An 18,496-nucleotide genomic window follows, 5' to 3' on the forward strand; every position below is an offset into this window, starting at 1 on the left:
TTTATTCTCTAATGTCGGTTCACATCAGTGGGACCATACAGTATTTGTCCTTTAGTTTTTGGCTAGTCTCACTTGGCATAATGTTCTCTAGGTCCATCCATGTTATTACATGCTTCATAAGTTTATTCTGTCTTAAAGCTGCATAATATTCCATCGTATCTATATACCACAGTTTGTTTAGCCACTCGTCTGTTGATGGACATTTTGGCTGTTTCCATCTACGTGGCCTCTTGCACAGGACTCTAAGTCCAAGACCTGTCTTATTCAGTGACTCCATTTTCACATATTTGTCTCGCATAATTTACATCTTGAAGAATGTGATTAAAAATGGCTCTGAATGACCAAGTAGAGTTGGGTACTCCCTAGCTCCTCTTCCCTCTACCAAACACAGACACAGGCTAGGGCAGACAAAGAAATCAGAATGTAAACTAACATCATCTTGAGCAAGGCACTCTCTAAGCTTGAATTTTCTTTCCTGTAGAATAAAAATTATAGTTAGTAATAGTAACCTCTTCATAGGGTGTTTTTAAATGGCATATAAATCACTTGGCCAAATTGTTGGGTACTTAGTAGATGCTCAATAAATGGTAGTTTTAAATTAGGTAATGAGCAGAAAATGCACATTATATCCAGCTTTACCCCTCTTTGTCCAGCCTGAGTTTTAGCCTAAGTTGTCCAGACAGCTGAGTGTGATGGTTTGAAACTGTATGTACCCCAGAAAAGCATATCCTTAAACCTAATCCATTCCCATGGGTATGGACCCATTTGGTGAGTAGACTCTTAAATTGAGATGTGATTCACCTTATTTAGGGTGAGTCATAATCTTCTTACTGGAGTCCTTTGTAAATTAAGGAAGGGAAAAAAAAAGAGAGAAAGAGAAAGGAACAGAAGCTATAAGAAAAAAAGCCCAGGAAAAGCAGAGAGAGGAAGCCACTGAGTCCAGAAGCTGGAAGCAAAGAAACCTGGGAGAGAAGGGAGAGCCCAGCATGTGTAAATAGTAAACAAAAGGAAGCTGAGTTAGCTATACTAACATCACATAAAGTAGACTTTAAGTGAAAAACTGTTAGGAATGACAGAGAAGGTGACCATGTACTGACAAAGGGGTCAATTCAACAAGAAGACATCAAATGATAACTATATATGCATCTAACAGCAGAACCCCAAAATACACAAAGCAAATATTGACAGGTTTGAAGGCAGAAATAGATAGCTCTGCCTTAACTGGAGACCTCCATACCTCCCACTATGCTCTCATGTGTCTGGCCATGGGACAGAAGAGCTGTGGATCGCTGGTAGCTGGTCTTCAGGGAAAAAAGCGTCAGCTGTTGATGCCCTGATCTGGACATTTTCATGGCCTAAGAACTGTAAGCTTGTAGGTTAATAAGTCCCCATTGTAAAAGCCACCCCAGTTTTGTTATACTGCATTTCATCAGCTTCGCAAATCAAAACACAGAGTCTGAAACAACAGTTTATATGCAACACCTTTATCAGAAATGTCATCCCAGGAAAGTGGAAGCAGGGGAAACTGAGGGGGCAAGGGGGATGGACAGCAAATACGAAATAGCACACTACAGAGATGGCCACTGCTTCTCATGGAGGATAACTAATTGTACCATCTCATGGCACCTCCTTCTGAGAGGCGGGAAGGGTAGGCATACCTCATCACAGTCTGTCAGGAGGGGGTCAGATGAGGAAGGGAAAGGATTTACCCACTAGCTCTCATCTCCCATTGACCAAAGGTTTATCCCAGGGGCATTAACGCCCTGTACTTCAGGTGCAGCCGGGTTAGTCCCATGCAAGCTCAGGTGCAGCCACTGCAGTGGTGAAAAATCTACATGCAGTTGGTGCTCAGAGTAAAGGCTGGGGTTGTGGGGGGGTGGGGTGGGAAGGGTGAGGACAAGTGGACAAGACTCCCCAAGCCAGGTGAGGCTGCAATGAACTGAAATGGTGCCAAAAAGCGCTGGATACATCAAGATTTGAAAAACTGTCTTTAAATATATTGAATTCTATTTTTTCACTTAAATATTCCAGGGAGATTGAGATCTACTGCCAAACTTTAGGGGGTCCTAATGCATCAAACTTCCTTTTACTTTGCAGGTGGCCTAAACTGTATTAAATAGCTGCTGATAGAAAAATCAAGACTTAAATACTAGAGGGGTACTTCACAAATCAGATATTTTGTAAGAAAAATGTCTTTATAATATGAATTATTGCCCTCTAACCATCCTGTTTTGATATGTTGGATTTTCTACTGAGAAAGTACACTTCTTGCACAACGCCTTTTTCTTGTAGGCTATTCCAGTTCACTTGGCTTTTAGATTCTGCGCATTGGGAGTTCTCAGCATTTTCTGCTGAAACGTGAAGGCCATTTGTTACACTATATCTGACACATATTCAACTTCAAACCCCTTGAAAGAAGAGGTAGCTCCTTATATATTCTCTGCTCCCCCACAGCACCCTGGAAGAATAACATACTCTCAATTAATGTTTGTGGAATAGGAAACAACCTCAATACTGCTCATTGGGAGACTGTTATATAATTGATGAGCGGCCATTCAATGGAATTTCAAACATCACAGTTGTGGAAAAATAATGTTTCATCTAATACAGACATGGGGAATGAGAAGAAAGTTATTTTAGGTAAAATCAGCAAATTGCAAAGCAGTATGTACAGAATAATCCTATTATGATTATATATGTGAGTATGAATATTTAGAAATCTGGAATGTTAAATTACCATTAAACTGTTAAAGGTTCTTGCCTCCAGAAATGATAGAAGGTAGAATGATAGAGGTAGAAAGAATATTCACTTTTTACTTGTTACTGTTACTTGTTACTGTTTGTGTTTTTTTACAGCAAACATTTATTACTTAAGTAATCTAAAAATGAACAAGTTAAATAACCAATACTTTGAATGAATCATGGGTATTTGATAACATGGTAGAAAAACATAGGCAACTCAGTACAAATGAATACTTAGCTTTGACACCAAATTAGTCATGTACCGTCCCTCATTTAATCCTGCATGAAGAAAATGCTATTCCCATATTTCATAATTCCTATGAGAGCCATTGCAATCACTACATTCTCAACTCCCCCCAGAATAACGGTATTCTTGGCTGACTTGCTTGGCTATCTATCATATTTGCAGCATCATTCTTCCTTCTGCAGGGTTCTGTTTACAATTCTAATGGGGAGATGAAAACGTCTTAGCCAATATATATCACTCAGCTATGCATAACTTTTTAATTCCCAGTTTTTCACTACCTAAGTCTGCTCCAAATGGAAGTATGCTGTTCACTGCAAACACTTAAACAATGATATAGAAATCAGACTTTCTGACATAAATAGCCTCTACTCCCTAATCAATCCAACATAGCAAAGCACTATAAATACCTTCTTAAAGTCCTTGTAAATGAGGAATGAGTCGTTTCCCTAACGTTTGTCTGTGGTCATTTCTTGTACCTTTTTTTGTGGCTCCTCCCAAGAGGCTTAGAGAACGACATCAAAAGGACAAAGAACAACTTTTCCTGGGAAAGGCAGAGGAATGAGTAGAAAACGAAGCCGCTTCCCATCTCTGCATCAGCAGCCTCACCGCTCTAGCCCTCCAATGTTTCCTAAGCACTGAAAAAAAAATCTTCATTTTCCCAGAAAATCCTCCTTATTTCTTCATACTCTTCCTTTGTTTATTCCTACCCTCCCTCACAACCTCCATTCGCAAGCCACCAATTACTTATATGAAATGAATACGCTGAAACGGCAGAACATTCATCTCGGGAATCAGAATCCTCTGGAAATATTTAGGGACCAGAGAATGTCAAGGAAGGCTCATGTGGGTCCTGAGTCCTGTGAAAAGAATAAAAGGATCAAAGATCACCTTCTGAAGATTCAGCAGAATGCCAGAGCCCCACATCTGAGTCAAGAGGAACACGTTCTTACACTAATAGTATTCAGCAACATATAGCCCATTTTAAAAAAAAAAAACAAGCAATGAAAACCCAGGAGAATTTGAAAGAGCAAATATTCATCAAGATGGAATCACTATTTCCCAAGTCCTTGGCAGTCATACTTTTGCTTTTTAAAGGAAGAGCAACTTCAAGGAATGTGGCCATAAACCATGAACAGAGTTTCCCTTTTACGTAGAGGAGACCCCAGAATGTGAGTAGGGAAAAAATGACATCTTTACTTTTTTTAGCCTCTGAATGAAATTTAACATTTATTTTGACGATGAATTTAGGCGACAAACCGCAGGAGTATTATTAGAATTCATGATTTTGACACCAATAGAAATAAACATTTGCATATAAATAAATATTTGCGTATCACAGTACAGTTGTTGCAGAGATCTCAGAATATTGTTTTTATGCGCTCACTACTCAAAATTCCTGTTGTTAATTGACCTGCTACTAGATCTTATTATTTAGTGTGTTACTAAAGGATCAGCCTATTGTTAAATCACAAATTTTATAATATTTTGATATCTGTATTTCAGTACCAGTGGTTTTCTTTATAGTTCTATATATTTTATTTTATGCTTCTAAAAAGGGAGACATCCATAGGCTAAAACTGACTGGAGATAACATGGGAGAGCCAACTGATATAAAAAAGAAAAATCCAAGTCCAGTCAAAGTTGCCAAACCACAGAAAAGTAAACTAAATAAATGATTATTGTTTTGAGTCATTAACTTTCAGAGTAGTTTGTTACACAGCAATCAATAACTGATACATATCCCTAGTATTATTTAATCAATATTCTTCTCTAAATGATGTTCTCATTTAAACAAATTAAATTTTAAACACTCTATATGTCACTACTGTAAACAGAAAAAGAAATACATTTTCTTGGTGCAAATAGAAGAGAACTAAAAACAAATAAAAGAAAAACACAAAACAATGTTATTAAATTCTGGCTATGTTGTCTGGGAAAGTTCTTTATTAAAAAGGGAGATGAGCAAAGTTTAGAGAAGTGATAAAGAAACCTTGATGAAGGCAGAAGGAACAAAAGAGAATTGTGTTGGCTTGACACAATTTAATTCTCTGCCCCTTTTCCTTTTACAGTCAGGATTCCCAGTGGGGAATCCTGGCTGACATCAAGTACTGATCAGGACAGGAGAGTCTTATTTGACTTACAAAGCAACTGGATCTTTGTATAAATTGGTATTTTATCTCCTAATATTGGAATGAACTGGCATAACCCTGGACACGTGTGGGCTGCACAGCAGACTTGGCACCCAGACCATGGCACTGAGGGATCTGGGATATCACAGTCCAACTGGATCACCATCCAGATGAGAAAACAGAGGCCTGGTAAGATTAGATTCCTTGGGTAGGGTCACAAAGACAGTTAAAGGCAAATTCTGGTGATTATTTTCAATGATGCATGAAAATAACTTCAAACAATTTATTCACTCTTGCACTGTAGGATGGGGAACACAGCACAGATAATTCTGTAGGCATCTTGATCATGTCTGTTAAATTAAGGAGCAACCTTCTGGAGAAGGTTCAGAATTCATCCCAGTTCTATTATGCTACGAATCTGCAAATTTAATTGCTGCCACAGTGAGAACTCAAAGAATTCATTAAGGAACCATAAGGGAAGGGTTAGGGGACTAAATAACATTCTCTTTTGTTTCTCTGCCGTCATGAAGGTGAAGGTCTCGGTTTGGAGGTGGTGTAACTTTTACTGCTTCTCTGACACTTGCTCATCTCTCATTTTAATTAAAATCCTTCAGACAATTGACAAAATATTTCACACACATTTGAGTTAGGCAGGTAACATCACCCCCGTTTTTAGTGAGATTGAGGCTCAGATAAATTAAGTGACTTGCTCAAATTCCCACTATAAAATAGAAGAGTCAAATTTGAGCCCAAGCTTCCTGACACCAAATTCCATGACTGTTCTGTTACACATTGCCCTTACCTTCTGGAAACTAAAACTAAACAAGAATGAATTGGCTCTAACCCGTCCCAGGAAAGTATTATTTACTATCAGGGCATCGTGAGGAAAGTTCCTATCTTTTAAAAAACATGCATGTATGACACTTGCATGATCAGCTGAATAGAAGCATGTGTATAACACCATAGCTGAGAATGTAAAATCTGGAATCAGAAAAACCCTAGCAAGATCCCTGTATCAATTCGCTTTTTAGTGTGTAACAAACCAACCCAAAACTTAGGGGCTCATAACAACTGTTTATGTACCTGTGGGTTCTGTGCATCAGCAGTTTGGACAGAGCTCAACTGAATGGCTTCTCTCTGGTCTTTGTCAGGTTCCTTCATGAGTCTGCAGCCAGCCGCCAGCTTGACAGGGGCCGGCTAGCCCAGAATGGCTTCTGCTGGGTGCTGCCTTCCACACGGTCCCCTGTCCCTCAACAGGCTACTCCAGGCTGCTGCTCAGCGTGATGGCCACGGGGTTCCCAAGAGCAGCACGGGACAAGGCACGCTCCACTGCACAAGCGTTTCTCACACATTTGCTATTGCCCCATTGTTCAAAGGAAGCCACAAGCTCAAGCCCCAGATCAGGGCATGGAAGCAGGGACAGGAAGAATTTGAGACCATTTTTTTGTAATTTATCACCAATCTCTTCTGAGCATTTACTGGCTATGTGACCTTAGAGGAAGTTACTTAATTAATCAGAGTTTCCACATTTTTATCTATAGAAAACGCTAATAGAATCCACTTTATAGGGCTATTTTGAGGTCTAAATATAAAGTGTTAATTGCATCAAGTCTGGTACATAAGTGGTCAATAAAGGCTATCTGGAATGAATATTTATAATACTAATATTGATAATATAAAGAGATAGCCTAGCAGTTAAGAACATGGGGTCTGGATTTGAATTTTGTCTCTGGCATATCCTAAATGGCACATCCTAGGTAAATGAATTTTCTTCTCAGTGCCTCAGTTTCTTCAACTGTAAAATGTGCATTTTAAAAATTCTGATGCCAAGGGCTGTTGTGAGAATTAAAGGAGATAATATATGAAGAATATATATAAGTCTGTCTAGTACATTTTAAGCATATTAAATGCTCAACAAATATTAGGCAGTGATTGACGATGGTGAAATAATTACATAAGCCAATTCATCGGCAGTAAACCATTGTTAAAGCAGAAAAGTTTAAATTTTCTCTTTCTAAGTCATATTCTCACCATTCCCTTAGATGTTAAAGGTGATATGTTGGTATCATCTGATACGCAGACGTATCATCTGTAGGACACATAATAAAATTGTCAGAGAAAACTTGACTTTTACTGTCCTAACTTTGTGACTGTGGTTCTTTTTTTTTTTTTTTTTGTATGCAGTATGGCAAGGGTCACATTTGATTCTTTTCCCATGTGAGCATACTGTTATTGCAGCACATTTGTTGAATTTTTTTGTTTTTCTTTCTTTGTTTGTTTGCTTGTTTGTTTTGGGAAGTGCATGGGCCGGGAATTGAACCCGGGTCTCGCGTGGCAGGCGAGAAGTCTACCACTGAATTACCCTTGTACCCCTCTGACTGCATTTTAACTCATGCTGATATAGGTGACCCATTGGTGCAAAGATTTACAGGGAAATTCTGATAGTGTGAAAATATTTTTGTATTAAGACTTCATCGACCCCCAACACCCTGACGCACTCAGCTTCTTTCTCTTCATAACCATGGGCTAGATATTTCTATGAAAATATGTAGTCTAACCACATACCAGTTCCAAGAGCAATTCTGGAATTTGAATAAGATTCATACATTTTCCGAAACTAAAAAGGTTGGGACAGAGAGAACTCACTGTTCACTTTCACATTAACACAGTGTGGTGTCTGTGGACTCAGGAATTCAAAGTCCATGGCTGATTTTTTTTTCCTCTTTTACTTTCAATGGCATCACAACTTTAGCTGGTTGCCAACTCTGACTTAAATTAAATCCAGACATGCAAAAGGATAGTACTATTTCTTTAGGTCCTTCTGTGACTACGCAGGTTAATGGGTTGCCATGGTGATCTTTTTAGCAATGAAATTGAAAAATGATCAAGAGAACAGGTTTCAAGTCAGATTTAAGTTCAAACTCATTCTGTATCTTGTTTGACTGGCTTTGAGCAATTTGTTTGACCTTTCTTGGAACATGCTCTCAGCTACAGAATGAGCCTAATCATACCTGCCTTGGAGTGTCATTATCATGATTAATTCTCAAGAATCTGGGGTGGGTATTATTAGCACCATTTTACAGATAAGATATATAATTTGCTCAAAGTCACACAGCTTGTAAGTGGCAGAGCCTGGAGATAAACTCATAATGTCTGGATATTAACTGGGCTCAACCATGTGGTTTTCATACAGAGCCTCTCAGGAAGCTGCAGCCAGACAGTGGCTGGGGCTGAAGACATCTTAAGGGCTCCCTCACTCATGTCTGTGGGTTGACACTGGCTGTCGGCTGGAACATCAGCTTGGAACATCACCAGTCAGAATGCTTACATGTGGCCTTGCCATGTGCTCTGGGCTTCCTCAGAGCATGGGAGCAGAGTTCCAAAAGCGAACATCCCCAGACAGATCAGGTGTATGCATCGATCACCTTCTATAACCTGGGCTCAGAAGTTAAATAGCATCTCTTTCTATTTGTTAGAGGCAAATCACTAAAGTTGTCTATATTCAGACAATCAGAGTTAAGATCTTTTATGGAAGATGACATCAGATTAATATCTTTAAAGGGTTGATGGAAACAACTTAAAGTTTATAATTGGAAACATAGTCCAACTGACCTTCAAAAAGTGAGATCAAAATAAACATGCTTTTGGACCCAGAAAGTTTACATCTCATAGGCCTTAGAGTATATCCTCTAGCAGTTTCCTGCTAGAGGATATAATCCAGCAAGAAGAAAAATGAATATAGAAAGAAGTAGTGGGATACAAGCTGAGTAGGGGAATTCAAAAATTATCTTAAATATAAATAAACTGTCTGTGTATGTGCTTTCGTGTATGTGTGTTTAAGCAGTCTAAAGCTAATATATTTGATATTATCAACAGGGGGATTGTAGAAGCCAAGAGTTTAAAGCAAGACCTACAGAATTTGTTGCAAGCTGCTGGCCTCGGGATGGCAGCGGTAAACTGTGGCGATTGTTATGTAGAGCAGTCTGGGAGGAAGAGAATGTTTACCCAAAACAGTTATGTTAAGTATGAAGGACACTGAGATAAGAATCTTGCTCCTTCAGGAAATGCCCGCATATCTATTGACATCCTGTGGTATATAACTAGGATCTGGTTGAGAATAAAATTGTCTGAAGTCTGTCTGAAGTAAACTCAAGCTTCAGACCCCCTGAGCCCGTCTGTGTCTTTCTTTCTTTCTTTCTTCCTTTCTTTCTTTCTCATCATTCCTTAATATCCTTCGAGCTCCGTTTCTACAGGAAGCAACAGGGGATTGAGGGAATTGCAGGAGAATGAGAAGAGGTTGAAGTAAAAGAATATTGAGTATTTTCTTTGGTGTAAAGAATGGGAAATAAATAAATGATTAAAATAATGTACATTTTATATATGTGCATTAGAAAATTTAAGGGTAAGGTCTAGAAAACAGAAACCAAGTGATTCTCTAAAACAGAATACTTAAGTTCTACAAAAGGCAGGAAATAAGTAAAATGAAGGAAAAGTGAATTTTTAAAAAGCAAAATCAGCAGAAGACTAAAAATAAATAGCAAGAAAAACCTTTAACTATACCTAGAGCAATAGATACTAATGGTTTAATTCACATCTCAAAAAGATACATGAGTTTTAAAAAATCATCTAAAGCAAATTGACTTAAAAACAGATTCACCTTTAAAAATGATATAGGAAGATCCACAATAAAAAATAACATGGAGGGTGGGGGATCCCAGGGTGGAATGCCAACTGGTGACATAAGAATCTGATTGTATTACAAATGTATGATATAAAGTTTACTGAACAGGGTGGGAGAAAAAGAAGCCCTGACCTAACTAACTGTGGAAATGACTGGAAACTTTAAGACTAAAGACAGAAGGAACTGTACATAAGCACCATACTAAAGTTGTAAAGCTGTTACTCACAGGGTTTTAGGATAACAATTCTGAAACTGCAGTCATTTATGCCGGAATTAAAGAAATGGGTAAATGGATGGCGGATAGTAAAAACTAGGTTTCTTACTGTTGGAATCAGAGGTTACAGATAAGCAAGGGAAGAAAGCTAAAATGATCCATATAATACCGGATAAGAGCTGGAGACAACAGTATAAACTCATATTTAGCTTAATATAGGTAGTAATAGGCAAAGAAATGGTTACAGATGTGCATACACATGGGTTGGTAGACATACATTTCTTGGCTCTGTCCACTGAGAGGTCCTAGAGACAATGCCATACTCAGCATCCAGATATCATTTCTCATTTAAAGGAGCCAGGGCTTATTCAGGGAGGGAAAGGAATATACAGTTTGAGCCTGGGTCATTCTGTTGTGCCAGAAAGTAAAGAAGTATTCAAAAAAACAAAATGAAGGGTTAGGTCAGAGTGAGACATCGGAGTTAATGGAAAAGAGCTCCCAATGGCCAAAGCTGGAACAATTTGAGCAACAAAATAAATAACATACTCTTGGATTATGATGTGAAATGCAAAATAAATATTTATGAGTTCATACTGATATAAATAAATGGCTGATTGAATGAATAAATAAATGAATAAATAGGGGAGAAGAGGAAATTATCCCATACAGAAGAGCTACAAATAATTTATGTAGCTATTATGCCTCAAACTCATGGAACATAACTTCTCACACCTTCGTTATGGGCTACCCTTAGTGACTTCTTCCAAAGAGTATAGTATGGAAAGGAGGGGAAAGTAAATTCACAATGGAAAAGTCTGGCAAAAATCACCTCAGCCAGGCAATCGAGATCTACATCAACAGAGATAAGTTGTATTGGTAGCACGAAGTCTTGATATGATGCAAAGAAAATGATACTTACCACTATGGTCTTCCTCTCCAAAACCCATAACCCCATTATAACCATAAGAAAAACACAGACAAACCCAAGTTGAGGGACATTCTACAAAATACCTGACCAGTACTCTTCAAAACTGTCAAGGTCATCAAAAACAAGCAAAGTGTGAGAAATGGGCACAGCCCAGAGTAGCCTAAGGGGACATAACAGATAAATGTTATCCAGGCTGGAATCCTGGAACAGAAAAAGGACATTGGGGAAAAACTAAAGAAATAGGAATAAAGTATGAACTTTAGCTAATATTTTTCAAAATTTTGTAAAAAAATGATAGAGGAAAGTTGAAAATTAAAACTTCCTGGACCTATTTTTAAATGAATATTAACATCCTATAAAATATGATCTGATGTAAAATGTATGAAAAGGAAAAAGAATGATGTTTCACTTTGACAAAAGGAACCATGTAAAAAGATAATTTAATATCAAGGGGCTCCAAAAACCATACGCCATGGTTTTGAAAGATATAAAGTAAAAACAGATAGTTCTGCAATAAGAAACCAATAGTTACAGAATCACAGTTGATGATTTCTCTCAGAAACTCACACACAATTTTCACAAATTATACTGGAGATTTTAACAAGGAAATTTAAAGGCTCAATCTAAGAATCATCTATAAAAATCTATAACCAAAAAGAATCCCATTGTTTTTAGCATAAACAGAACATGTACAAAACTTAATTATGTTTTGATTATAAATTAGGTCTTATAATTTTAAAAAAGTGGATTTCATACAGACTATGCTCACTGACCACAGTGCAGCAAAATTTGAAAGTAACAAAGAAAACAAATGCATATATCTAGAAAAAAAAAAAAAAAAAACCTTCACACAAGGAGGATAGGGCCTTGCTCACCAAACTCCAGCTGAGCCACCCTTGTAACTCGTGTCTTAAATCAATCCACAAGTTTCCTTTTATACACGGATACAGTCTAAGACATGTGAAACTGTTCATGCAATCTTTTCAGTCAAACATTAAGATCTCTCAGATTATTGACTTTTTTGTTGTTGTTGTTCGCAGGTTTTGTGACATGGTATGGGATAGGATTTCTGCATCAATTCTAGAAGGTAGCAAAAAGACAATGGCAAAGAAAACAGAGGTGGAAAATAATAAAGGTAAAAGGATAAAATGGTAAGATATAAAACAAAACAAAAATATAATATAGTTGACTAATATTACTAGAAATATATTTTTGGAAGGACTAATGAAGTAGATAAATGACAAATATGACAAGAGAGAGAAAGGGAGGGAGGGAGAAACACACACATAATGAACTAGCATATACACTTTTAGAAATAAGAGAATACCACGTACAAATGCATACCAATAGTTACTATACACAGACAACGTAGGAAATCTAGAAGACTGTGTCCTCAAAACTGGCCTAGGAAAAATGAGAAAACTTGAGTAGAGCAGTAATTACAGAAGAAAAGTTCACAGTAATCAAAGATTTACCACCAAAACAGGCAAAAGACCCTAGCGTATTCGACTAAACTTTCTGGCATAGATAATTCCCCTCTAAAACACATTATTTCAGAGCATCTTCCCAACTCATTTTATAAGATAAATACAATTCTAACACATAAACCATAAAATTATTGTAAACAGAGAGAAAAATCCTAGGCCAATAGCACTTATGAATACAGATTTTTTAATTGTATATAAAATATCAGGTATTGAATACATATTTAGATTAAATAATTATAATTAAAAAAGGTCCATCCTAGGAAAGTAAGGATTGCTCAATGTCAGAAAAATCTATTACTGTAAATGACATTAGCAGATTATAAAAACAAAAATATAATTATCTCCACATTAGAGATGCCAGAAAAACATTAGAAAAAGATCAACTCTTAATGAACCAGAAAGAGAAGGCTATTTACCAGACTATTTCAACAGCACCATACGCATGTTGATACACTACAAGAAATTCTACTAAATTAGAAACAAGACAAATAGACCAGCTGTCACTATTGCTATTCAAAATTCAAACCAATCAGTTTTAAAAGGGGGTGGAAGAGAACAAAACCACTATTATTTTAAATTATACACTTTTCCGCCTAGAAAACTCAATAGAATCAACTACAAACTATTTGAACTTTTAAGAAAATCCAATACGTTGTTTGGAGATCCGAGCAGCACACTAAAATCAACCACCTTCCTACTGAGCAAGGATCATCAATCAGAAAAGAATCTGCTGAAGTCATACACCATATCCTTGAAGTGGAAAACTAAATCTTGAAACCAAATTTTCACAAAGGTAATCTGTTCATTCAATTCAATTTAATCCTAAATGTCACTATCCATACTTGATATCAAATTTCATGATTTTTGCAATATTATATGTAAAAAAAGTATTCATTTTTCTTTACATTTTTCTTACATGAAGTTGACAAACTTTTAAAAAAATGTAATGTGGTACAATAAATGGAAAAGAATATACAAGATACATTTTGAAAAAGTTATGAAAAGAGAACTTTCCGCCCCTCGCCCCTACAGAATACAAAAACATATACTAAAGTTACAGTAGATCAAACATTGTGGTATTTGGAGATGTACAGAGATGTGGAGAGCAGACCTATGATTACAGGGCATTTTAGTATAGAAACAACAGCGGCACTTTAAAGCAAAAGTAAATTTGGGACTACGAAAACAATGTTATTGTAACCAAATATTCACTTGAAAAAATAAATTTTGATTCGTTGTACCACTCACAGCAATAAATTCCAAGTAGACTCAAGATCCAAACTGAAAAAAAATTTATTAAATTGTTAGAAGTACAATTAGAAACTGTCTATGATCCTGGGGTTTAATATGTCTTTTTATCACAAACAAAATTTGCAAGAGATATAAAGGAAACTATTAAAACCTTTATCTACATCAAAATTTAAATGTTATGACAAAAGACATGACTAATGACCAAAACTAAAATTCAATGGATAGACTTGGAGAGAATATCCATCGTATATATAACAAAGGATTAGTATTTAAATTTAATATTTTTAAATGATTGTTAAACAATATAAAGACAAACACCCAGTAAAAAAAAATGTCCAAAGCATATGAACTGGCACTTCACAAAAACAGAGATATAAATAGCCAATAAGCCCATGAAAAGATGCTTAAGCTCATTAGAAATTAGAAAACAAATGCAAATGAAAGCAATTAAAAATTTCCAACCCACAGATAGGCAAAATTAAAAAGTTTGCCAACACTAGTTATTGATAAGGATGTGGGAATGCATTGCAGGGAAAGGATAAATTAGCAGTCACCATGGACATTACGCATTAAGTTTTTAAATGTGCACAGTCTTTGATCCCACAATTCCACTGATCTGTATCTGCTCTAGGAGAAAGGCTCCCTTGTGTGCTTAATAAGATCCATGCAGGGATATTGACTACAGCTTTGTTAGTAATAATGCGAAAAGGAAAACCTAAATGCCCATGACTAGGGATATGTGTGTGCACAGCTGTCTGCACATGTACATGCACATGCAGCCACACACATATGCATTGGGTAAACATACCTGTGATGGATACTCCAAAGATCTTAAAAGAGATGGGTCAAAGGACTTCTGGTCCAAATGAGATGACACGGACTCGCATCTCCCTGCTCCTGCCCACTAAATACAGCTGTGCACCCAGGAAATAACACAAGAGGCAACCAAAGGAGGGTTCTGAAAGGTGGAAGAGAAAGGTGGACAGGTTAGTGGCCCAGGACTGGAGGGGGGGCAGAGCAGCAGAGCATCTCAAGACTCCCCCCCTCCCTAACACACACGCACACACACAAACACAATACACACAGCAGAAAGCAACACATCTTAGCAATAGAAGGAAAGCACGAGGGTCCTGCCGATGACAACTCCAGGCTAGCCCTGGGGTACAAAGGAGGGAGATCAAACACCAGTGGGCAGGTACATTGTTTTCCTTCCCCCATCGGGCCTGAACCTCACCTTGTCCTCCAGGAGACCCCACCACCACAAGCACCCTGCCCAGGCAGCTCTTTGTCCCCACAAACCTGAGACCCCTCTCATGCAGGGGACTCCAGGGGGTCCAGGAGGCACCAGCAAGAGGGATCCGACCAAGCTGGGTAGAGCAGCCAGGAGACCTCTTTGTCCCTGTGGGCCTGAGGCTCTCTTCTCCCACTAGAGAGCTGGGAGCCAGGAGGCAGCGGCCAGGGGTCCCCACCCAAACAAGCGCCCAGCCCATCTCTTTGGGCCCCCCGCTACCTTCCCCCATGTAGGAGCACAGAGTCAGCTCCTCAGGCATTTTCCTGACCACCTACTCCAAGACTCCCCACCTGTCCCATTTCCCAGGTGCTACGACAATGACCACACAATAGGACTTATTTGCTCATGGTTTCAAGTCTTGAAAGCTTGCTTCCTCCTGAGGTAGTTAGCAGTGGCAATTCTGGAGTTTCCTGGCTTTCCCCTTAAAAGACCAAGTCTCCTTTGTCTTCTGGACCCAGTGACTTCTGGCTTCTGGCTCCTCCCACAGCTTCTCTCATCAGTGTCCAATTTCCTTTGCTTAATACTACTTCTGCCATATTGGATTAGGGCCCACACTTGTTAATTTCGGCCACACTTGACTAATATCTTCAAAGGTCCTATTTACAAATAGGCTCACACCTAAAAGACCAGGGATTGGGGCTTGAACATGCCTTGTGCGGGGGACATGATTCAGTCCCTGACAGCACCCTTCCCAGCGACTCTGGGTCGCATCGCCTTTCTTTGTTTTCTTCATCGCACTCATCACATCCTTCAATTGCCGTATCATGCACCTCCTACTTTCTTTTCTCTCTCTCTTTCCATTGTAATATAAATGCTCCCTACCCAACACATAGTCTTTGCGCCACAAACACTAGTTGAATGAATGAATGAATGAATGAATGAATGATGTGCCTGGGTCTATCTGATATCAAACCCACACTTCTCCCACCATATCAAACTGTCTCTTGATTTACAGTCTGAAATATTCCCTTCGCCATCTGTCATGACTAAAAGCATCACTAACAAAGATGCCTTTTGAAATGGTAAAGTATGAGTCAAAATGGCACCATACAGCTTTACTATTTAAAAATATATATATCTCTGGCTATTGAGGACAAGAGTCAGAGCATACAGGAATTGGCATTAGCAGAATTGGCAATGTGGGTGAGCTTTCATTTCTCCAGCTGCAGGAAGCACACGCTCTCCTTACTGAAGACGCATTTATGGTGTTCAGGATTACTTTACCACATTAGTTTCCTGATGAATCGATGGACTACATCTTTCTATAAAACAAACACTTTCTGTAAGGTCCTACTTGAAATCACAGAGGTCCCTGCATTTCCCCTCAGGCTGCTTTATGGAGCTTCAGCACCCTTGACCTCAGGTGGCCTCACTCAGCATACCTGTCTCCTACTTGCTCCCCTCAGGCCGGCTCACATACTCTCTGTCCTTCCTGCAGCTCCACCCCTTCACCTGCAAACTTCTCTCTCCTGCACCGTTCCATCTCTTTACCCTGCCGAACTACCTATCCATTCCCCAAATCTTGCCTTGTTCCCTGTCCCAGCTTTGGTTTTCCTCCCTCCATGAGGGCAGAGGTCTCCCTTCCAGCTTCCTGAACCATGTGCAGGAATCATGGGGTAGGGAAAGGTGGGCTGGCTTTCATACCTGTATTAGTTTGTTAAAGCTGTCAGAATGCAATCTATCAGAAATGGAATGGCTCTTATAAAGGGAATTTATTACATCACAAGTTTATAGTTCTAAGGTCATAAAAATGTCCAAACCAAGGCATCCAGGAAAAGATACTTTGACTCAAGAAAGGCCAATGTCTGTCACATGGGAAAGCACGTGGCTGGTGTCTGCTGGTTCTTGCTCCCAGTTCCGCTTCTTCCAGCCACTGATGCCAGTGGTTTCCTCCCTAAGCATCTGGTGGGCCTTCACTTAGTTCTTCTGGGACACAACTCTGGATTCTGGCTCATTTAGCATCTCATGGGAAGGCAGATGGTGATGTCAGCTGAGCTATGCCCATGTCTAGGCATCTACTGTCTCTGTCGGCATCCATGCATCTCCAAACATCTGTGTCTCTTTCAGGTCCAAAGCAACTGTTTTCCAAGCATCTGCACCTGCGATTTCTCCAAAATGTTTCCTCTTTTAAAGGACTCCAGGAAACCAATCAAGAACCACCTTGAACGGGTGGAGTTATATCTCCACCTAATCAAAAGGCCACACCCACAATTGGGTGTGTCACATCTCCATGGAAACAATCTAATCAAAGTTTCCCACCTTAACAATAGGGCTGGCCCCACAAGATTGGATCAGGATTAAAAGAAACATTGCTGCCCTCATAAGATTGCATCAGGAAAAAGGACATGTAGCCTCAAACTGGCACAATACCCATGCCAGAAAGGCTCTGCTTGCTGTTTTATTTTGGATATTCTGAATGTGTATATTGCTTTGAAGGAGTGAGATATTGTTGGCTGCTCTGACACCTGCAGAAATCATCTTTTAGTCGGCAAGTGATTATTACTTTCTTGCTCCTCTCTGAAGTCTGCTGCATATAAGCTTTAAATATAAATTGGGTGTCATAAGGCTGGGTGGTTGATATGCTTAGCAAGTGCCGTGTTCTGTGTTTACTTACCTTTCGCTGCAACCTGGTAAAATACGATTTATTATTCCTACTTCATAGCTAAGGAAATGGACTGAGAGAGATTAAGCAACCTGTCTGTGATGCCTTGCTCTAAATCTCTTTCTCCAGACTGAACGTGAGATATAAAGCCATAAAACCAGGCTCCAGGCCTTATTCCCACCTGCTCCCACTCTTCAGCCACATGACCCCAGTTTGGAACTCTCCCAGGTCAAAATTCCTCATTAATAATTCACATTTCAGATAGGTATCATGCTGGAACTTCTCTGGCATATCAAAAGGAAACACCAAATAGCCACATGGAATACAAATGTACAAGGCAGCCTTCTGGTTATCAGATGGAAGTTTTTATAATGTATTTTTCAAAACTCTTAATTAAGAAACATTTAAGCATGCAGACCACCTCTGGGCATCACATATGCTCACACTCACCACCACCACCACCACCACTAGAAGTAACCACTATCCAGGAAATGATACATATTTCTCCTATGCATGCTTTTGTGCTTTCTAACATGCGCACATATGCATAGGCATCATGTAGATTTCTCTCACAAGAAAAATACTTTGGGCTATTTGATAGGAAACATTCTTAAAAGACTGGCCAAAGTCTTATACTCTCTCTGTTTTTTGCCCCTTGGCAGATTGATTTGAGAGTGGAAGAGTAAGGTTTCCAAATCCATCTTTATTTCACAATCAATGGGGTGATATTGGTTCCTGAGCCCTCCCCCAGATCTATCAAAAGCCAAATCTCAGGTGGAGGGGCCCTGGGACCTTTTTTCTCTATCCCCCCCCCCAATGACCCCATTAAGAAATGGAGGTTCAGAAATAGTCTTAGACTAGGAGTCAAGATGTCATGTTCTAGGTTCAGCTCTCACTCACCTTATTTCTCCTCTTGGCACCCCA

The 18,496-nt window shown here is 38.8% G+C and overlaps 1 long non-coding RNA gene across 3 annotated transcripts in view; it reads right to left on the reverse strand.

Annotated features, from left to right (window-relative positions):
• The window catches only part of LOC143684216 (uncharacterized), a 129,850-nt gene extending 114,564 nt beyond the window's left edge, over positions 1–15,286 (reverse strand). For 2 of the 3 annotated variants that reach the window (XR_013175919.1, XR_013175915.1), the window contains exons 1-2: positions 14,979–15,272; positions 14,488–14,637 (exon numbers count right to left, since the gene is read on the reverse strand). This is a non-coding gene — a long non-coding RNA (uncharacterized LOC143684216). Of the gene's footprint in view, positions 1–14,487; positions 14,638–14,978 lie in introns of all 3 variants that reach the window. The other variant, XR_013175918.1, reaches the window with a different exon arrangement.
• Between the last annotated feature and the right edge of the window lie 3,210 nt (positions 15,287–18,496).

This window comes from Tamandua tetradactyla, chromosome 1 (genome assembly GCF_023851605.1).
Source record: "Tamandua tetradactyla isolate mTamTet1 chromosome 1, mTamTet1.pri, whole genome shotgun sequence".
Taxonomy (NCBI): Eukaryota; Metazoa; Chordata; class Mammalia; order Pilosa; family Myrmecophagidae; genus Tamandua; species Tamandua tetradactyla.